The sequence below is a fragment of the Pundamilia nyererei genome, unplaced genomic scaffold, assembly GCF_000239375.1.
Source record: "Pundamilia nyererei isolate P.nyererei 1_Seehausen unplaced genomic scaffold, PunNye1.0 scaffold00364, whole genome shotgun sequence".
Taxonomy (NCBI): domain Eukaryota; kingdom Metazoa; phylum Chordata; class Actinopteri; order Cichliformes; family Cichlidae; genus Pundamilia; species Pundamilia nyererei.
In genome coordinates this window covers 225,017-232,534 of record NW_005187765.1, presented here as the reverse complement: position 1 = coordinate 232,534, position 7,518 = coordinate 225,017, and the positions used below count along the sequence as shown (strand labels likewise).

At 48.2% G+C, this 7,518-nt stretch overlaps 1 protein-coding gene across 3 annotated transcripts in view; it reads right to left on the bottom strand.

Moving 5' to 3' along the window:
• Positions 1 to 7,518, bottom strand: part of LOC102212507 (ras-responsive element-binding protein 1) — a 52,456-nt gene that overhangs the window by 30,224 nt on the left and 14,714 nt on the right. The gene's annotated exons all lie outside the window — the stretch shown is intronic.

Genomic DNA, 7,518 nt, shown 5'->3' with positions numbered 1-7,518 from the left:
CACACACACACACACACACACACACCTTCAGGTCCAGCATTACAAATAAAAAGCAAGTACAGAGGTCAGTGTGCTGCATTATGTGCTGATACAATCACGGCTGCCAGATAACACAAAACACAAACTGAACTGTGGAGGCGCCATCAAGGCCCAGAGTGGCCCGGTGCATTATGGGTAACAGAAAGATACCTGCTATCTGCTGATATCTGCCCACAGCAGTGACGTTTGTCAGGACATTTTATTTTTTATTTACAGCTTCAGAAATAAAAAAGTGCAGAAGAAGAAACCCAAAGGAAACAGAGGCTTAACTGAGCCGCCCAAAGACGCTAATCTGTCAGACAGGGCGAAGCGAGGCTACCGTAAGGGAGGGCGAGACAAAAAAAAGACAAAAGATATGCTGGAAAGGAGGAAAGATGGAGGGATAAGAGGGATGCAACAGGCTGCACAGCTCAGGGACGTATTTACGGATGGAGGGATGATGGAAGGGGGCAGGAGACAGAGAGAGAGAGATTAAGAGCTTAACAGGGTTGGTAAGACCAATTAGGAGGCAGCTGAGACTGGAGGTGAGGAGGATGAGGGAGGATAGAAAACGTCTGCACCCGCATCACCGACAGAGAGAAGTCTGCGTTTACAGGAAGACGAGGAAGGCGAGGATGCAGAGAGCTAAATACATGTAGAACTAAATATCAGTACAAGATGTCCAAAATATTTGTTAATGTTAAAGCATCAGTGCTGTGAGCCAAGAATCACCTTGAAACCACGAAAAAATGAACAACAGAGATATTCTGAGTGTGGATTTATTCAGTTTTAGAAAAATAAGTCTGTAACAGAAGACTTCCTGAGCCAGCAACGAGCCAAGAATGGTTTTGAAACCAAGGAAAGGTGAAAAATGTGATTATTTACAGGCTGTCCTGTGTGAAGGCTTTGAAAAATAAAGCCGAATTCACCTTTAGCACATCCTGCATCCTGCAAAAGTCATCTCACGTTAATCGGAGAGAGCTGCACGTGTAGGAAGTCCGACCCCGGGCCCATTTTTGTGTGCATGTCTATTTTTTCTTCCACAACACAGAAGCAACAGACAGAAAGGATTAAAGAAAACGAGCATTTCTCTAGCTGCTCACTTTAAAATCAAGCTATCGTGAGCTTCACAAACAGGTTTTCTATCTGCTGCTGAGGGCCTGTCGTCAGTGTTAATGGGCTGAGTATTGTTGCAGATAAAGGAGGTGTAAGCTGATACAGGGAGGTGCCACGGCTCCCACCTAAACTAGGATTTATCACCGTGTTCCCCCACCACCACACAAAGCCCCCGCTAAGCCAGCAGCTAATGAGCTAGCCCCACTAACTCACTTTAGCTTTGTTCTGCTGCAGACACAGCCTGCTGCATTGTTTCTAGCTTTGCAGCACTAAACGGCTCCGCGCGGCTTAAAACTGGAAACCAGAGCTGCCAGCACTGTTAATACCAGCAGGGTCAAAACTTTAGGTTAATAAATATAAAGCACATAACGACTATGAAACGATACACAGGCCCTGATGTGAGCGAGATGCTAGCATCAAGGCAGAAGCTAATCTTCTAAGACAACTCTTTCATACTTTGAAACTTGCCTTTGTATCCTTTTAAAACAAAACACAAGCTCCTAATGATTCATTAACACCCACATTAACTGTACATGTTAGCATGTTTAAATTTGCTTTTTACCTTTACGTAACAATGAGTCATTAGCGTAAAATGAAGTGACACGTAGCTTTTACATCACGCTAAAAGAGGAAATATGATCTTTTCGCAATATATAAATACAGTGCACCACAGTAGCATTTTTTATGTTAGCATTAACAGCTAGCATGTAAACTTCGGAGATTGCCATGTTGATGACGCTGATTCTTTTAATAAAGTCTAAATATAAATTGTGAAATTAGCTTCATTTTCAGGTTAGCATTAAGCCTTTGCACTGCTTGGATTTTGATTCGTCAACAGTCATCCATCCATCTTCCAGTTGTGTTTTATGTTTTAGCAGAACTTAACCAATCCAGGGTCTGCAAACAGCATCATGTGATTTTCCTAAAAGTAACAAACTGCCTCCAATTACTCAGCAAGTCTGCATTGAAAATAATCAAGTTAAAGCTGATCAATCAGGCCACGGCACCGGCGTGTTCTGGTTAGAGCGCGTCGCAGAGTAACTGGGTTGACTGGGAACAGAATGTGAGCCGTGACAAACGCACAAACACCCGAGGAGGAGCCTGGTGATGATGCTTTTAACTGTGTGCGAGCAGGCCAGCGGCAGAGCGGGGCCCTGTAATACACTCTGATGGTAAAAATAACTCGCCGAGCGGGACGAGGAATGCGTGCGCTGAAGAATGCCGCTCTGCTGACGGGTGACAGGCATGGACAAGTGCAGAGGGAGGCGAGAGAGGAGGAGAAACACCTGAGAGGCAGAAACCTGTACGAGTTCTCGAGAAAAGGAGGATTAGATAAGAGTGAGAGTGCAGTTAGACGAGAGTCACCGTCAGCCTTTGTGCACGTTTGGGAAAATTAAGCAGAATTTGCTGTTGGCACTTCCTGTTTCAACGAGCTAAAAACTGAATAAATGTGAAGCTAACGTAGAAACGTGACTATTGTCAGGCAGCTTCTGCTGAGACACGTCTCTGCTCCTGCGTCCCCGTAAACCTTTCTGACCTCATGTGTCTGTCCTCACATTTATCTCTTGGAGTTTGTTTTGTGTCATCTTTTGTTTTTAGCGGTTTATGTCTCAGTTGTGTCGTTTTCAGCCTTTAACGTATCCGTTCGGCATCCTGTGTCAGGTCTTTGCTGTTATCGTTGAACGCCGGAGGTTCGCTCGTGTTTACTCTGCTGGAAACACGTTCGGTCTGCTGCTGTTTGCTTTGGGACGATGTCCTCGGGTGTCACTCGGGCCTCTGAACGAAGAAACGGGGCGTTTCGTTGAACTATTTCACAACCTGCGCTCGTGTGGCGGGGATGGAGCGGGTCGAGAGAGAGAGAGGATCCACAGGGTGTGGAGGAGAAAACAGGAAGTGAGAAAAGAAGAAGAAGAACCCGAGAAAGAAGCGAGCGCCTGAGACAGAGAATCCAGTCAGACCAGACGAGCCGCTGCTCATCCCGCACGGACGCTGTAAACTTTGCTGCACCCTGATTGGCCGGTGGCCCGCCACCCTCCGCGTAACCTGATGACGGATAGGCTCCCGCTGCCGCCTGAACCTCCACCCTCCTCTCTCCCTCCCTGCATCCTTATCTCCTCGGATGAGTCAGTGCACGCGGTTACTGGTTAACTCTGAGCTTCAACGCTCTGACTGAGAGCGTGATGGAAGCAGCGCTCCAACCGCAGCGCGCGCCGGCGTCTGCCCGTCATGACGCTGCAGTATTACTTCCTGTATCTGAGCGAGAGAAGGCATCAGCTGACTGCTGATGAGGAGTATGAGAGAACGCACGGAGCATCTTTCTCAGCCGGCTGCGATTGTGCGCGAGGAGACTGGCTGTAAATGCGCCGCCGCCCGGCCTCCCACACAAATACCAACACAATAAAACACGCCTCGTTTCAAACGCTCGTCTTTGGTGCTCTTCTTCTTTCCCTGTTTCACGGCTGATCGTTGTAGGTTTACGGCCCAGAAGTTTCTTCATTTGCATCTTAGATTTGTGCTTTTTGGTTTGTAGTGTTTTGCATCGTATGGTTTTTGTTTTATTTCCAATCTTGTGTGATTTTGTTTCCCTCTCTTGTATTTTTAAACCCTTCTGCATGTTCATCGTCCCCGTTGTCACTTTAGCATTTTGCTTTCATTGTTTTTGTCACGTTTTTATGGGTTTGATCTCTTTTTCCATGTTTTGTTTCATTTATAATTTTAGAACTTGTTTGGTCCGATTGTAGTCATTTAGACTGACGATTAAACTACAAACACCAGACTGCCACTGATGCTTCATCCTGTCTAACCTGAACACAAAGACTGGACCCTCCTGGACTGTCCTCCATCTTTCTTCTGTAATTACAGACATGGTGTGTGTGTGGGGGGGAGGGGGGGGGGGGTGCGTGTTGAGCGGCTGTCTCTCACACACACACACACACACACACACACACACACACACACACACACACACTTAAACACACTTAAACAGGTGTTGGAGACAGCCAGCGGCCTCTGCTGTGAGAGCTCCATTCATTCACACTAACAGATGCTAACCTGGGCGAGCTACGTGTGTTAGCAGATGCTAACCTGCCAGCTCTGTGCACTTTCAGCCAAACATTTGCGCCGTTAGTGTCTTCAGCGCGACGGCGGCGAGCAGATGTTAGCGTGTCATGCCGACACACAGCTCAGTGTCCAGTTTATTAGGCACAGCGGCGTCTGGTTCAGGTGGAGATGTGATAGGATACTTTGTTCAGGTGATTTGAAACATTTAGTTTTTGCATTTTTGTTGTTTTGTATGAAAACTTGTTACTTTTTTTTTAATGTAATCATTTTTTTCCACCTAGTTTTGTGTCGTTTTGTTCATTTGTGGTGTCGATTTAAACATTTCTGGTGTTTTTGTTGCTTTGCCTCACTCGTTTGACAAAATTCTCCATCTTTTTTTTGCTGCACCCTGGAGTCTCCTGGAGTCTCCTGGAGTCTCCTGGAGTCTCCTGGAGTCCCCTGGAGTCCCCTGGAGTCCCCTGGAGTCTCCTGGAGTCTCCTGGAGTCCGTCTGCTCCTTATTTTCCGTCTTTTTGCGTCTCCTGGTTGTTGCCGAGCGTCTCGGTCTGATTTACTTAACAGGCTGGAGAACACGAGTCCTTCAGCTGAACTTTGCTCCCGGCTCTCAGTCTTAATGTTCAGCCAAACTGATCTAACCCGTCCTGACACACATTAACGCGTCCTTCCTCACACCCTCTAAACTTTAACTCCACTTTATTCTCCCTCTGAGCCGCCGAGCGTCTCCTCTCAGTCTCTCCTTCTCCCGTCTTTCCATCACTTCAGTCCTCCTCAGTCTCTCCGTCCTCACAGAGACGACTCCTCCAACATCCAGCAGTTGTCTCTCTGCTCAACAAGCAACACATTCATTGCACACACACGCGCGCACACACAGCAGCTGGCGTGCACACAGACACGCCGCCTGCTCACACAACTGGAAGTGTTACGTCTGCGTGTGAACAACACAAAAATGCACCCACACACACAGCCCACATATTTGCAGGCTGACAGACACTGGTGTGTGTTGGAGTGGGAGGAGGCGCGCACACACACACACACACACACACACACACAGCTGGCCACATCCATAACACAGCAGAGGGTCGTGTGCTGCTCTCCCTGCAGAGACGAGCTGGTCTCCCGTTGGTTTACGGATGCCGGTCGAGATGTTCAGCTGACGACAGAAAAGTGAGCAGGTTTCAGCCCGAGCCCAACAAGAACACCGGCCCTCAAATCTTTCTCCAAGTGGACCGAATACTCTGATTACTCTGACTGTCACTGACCCGTTCCACACCTCTTCGTGGCCGGTTACTCTTTGTCGTGCCCGTCGTCTTCTCGGAGCTCGCCGCCTCGAGCGCACGTGTATTGTTGCATTGTGATGTAAATCCTCTGCAGACGACTCGCCGTCCCAAAAACCAAACTGCTGTTCTGTGGCTGCTTCACGGTTCCATGTCAGAGCTCTCTGCAGTCTCACCGGCGTTTGCTGCTTCGTGGCAGTTTTGGATCTCACGTCTTCATCTGAAGTTATTTCACATTTTAAAAGCAGTTTTTCTCCTCTTTGGTCTCTTTTCAGTCGTTTGACATTCTTTTTGTAATTTATGGCTCACTGATGATTCAGTTGGTTTGTTGGCCCCTTCGGGTCATTTCAGTTTTCTTTGCAACACTGTCTCAGTGTGTCCTGTGGTCTCTGGGAGCACGACGGGACGCTACCTGAAGTCTGTTTATTCGTCCTAATTTAAATGTGTCCACACCCACTCAGGATAAAGGGGATAAAGGGGCCTGTTCGCTCCTGATAGGCCGTCCTGTCCTGGAAGGGGCCTGAAATGTGTTTACAGAGGCGAAGGTGGAGTGAAAGGCTCGCCGTCAGGCAGGAGTGGCGTCGTTCAAAGAAAGAAAAGAGAACAATGGGAGCAGACAGACGGGAAGGAAGACGCTCTGCTGCACGCAGACGAGCAGACAGACGGGTGAAAACGCCGTTTCTTTGTTTTCTGTGACTTCAACACGAGTAACAAAGGCGTTTGGGTCGTTGTCCCGGTCTACGATTCTGACCAGCTGCACACCTGGGATCTAAACGTTACCTGGAGTTTGCTTCCTGCAGGCCGACAGGGATGAGGAGGAGCCTCGGCGGCGCTCAGGTGTCTGCGGATGCTGGGAAGGATGTAAAACCTATCAGTGACCTGACAGAGGACTCCTGCAGGAGTCGCTCCTCCTCCTCCACATCTCCCTGTGTGCAAACCCTCACAGCTCTTTCATCACCTGAAATACAGGACGAGCCTCTGCTCAATAAGTTCAGAGCTCAAACTGGCTTTAGCTTGTTTGAGCATGCAGCGAGGCCTCAAGGCGACACACACACCAGCCTGCAGAGTGTGTGCGTGTGTTTTCACGTCAAATCATGCGAGCAACTGCAGCTTTTATTCTGCGTTACAAACAGAACGGACGAGTCGATCGAGCTCAAGGTTTTCACAATAAAACCTGTCGACAGATGAAACATTTCACACTCATCCTCACCTCCACTCTACAACTACTCACTGAACACGTTCAGCTTTTCCTCATTTGGAGAAGATTCATTTTATGTCTTTCTGCACGTTTAGGTTGTTCTCCTTGGTGAGGAAACCGGTGAGCATCCAGGCTCCAAGAAAGAGGAATGAAGCAGAAGGAAGAGATGAAGGCGGCGAAGCAAAGGAATGAGGAAGAGAAGCCGCAGGGGGAGGAGAAGAACGAGGAGGGGGGATAGGCCGAAAAATGTGAAGAGCTAAAGATGAAGAAACAGGATGAAGAAGGCAGCAGGAAGAAGACTGAAGATTTCAAAAATAAAAAAGAAGAACACAAAGAAGTCAGAGGTGAAGAATGAGAAGAAGGCAGCGACGGAGAGACGGATGCAAAAAGAAAAGAAGAAGAAAGTCGTTCATTAAACCAGGAGGAGAAAAAAGGAGGTTAGACAAGGAGACAAAGGAGAGACCTGAGGTGATGAGAGAGCAGGAAAAAGGAGACAGGAGAGGAAACAAGGATGAGAAACAGCCGAACGACAAAGAAGAAAAAACTTCATCGTGTGTGTGTGTGTGTGTGTGTGTGTGTGTGTGTGTGTGTGTGTGTGTGTGCAGGGCGTGGTGCTGATGAAGACCAGGTTTCAGCTGCGTGAAAAGACTCAGAGGCCTTTTGTGTGTCTGCCTGAGGGGCAACACACACAAAGCTGTGTGTGTGTGTGACACCAGCACTTTCCCATGGGAGGGTTTATTGTTATTCTGCTCTGAAAGCTGAATGAGTCGGGTGGGCACACCTACTGCCACAACCCCCAAGTCACACCTGAGAGCACACACACACACACACACACACACACACACACACACAC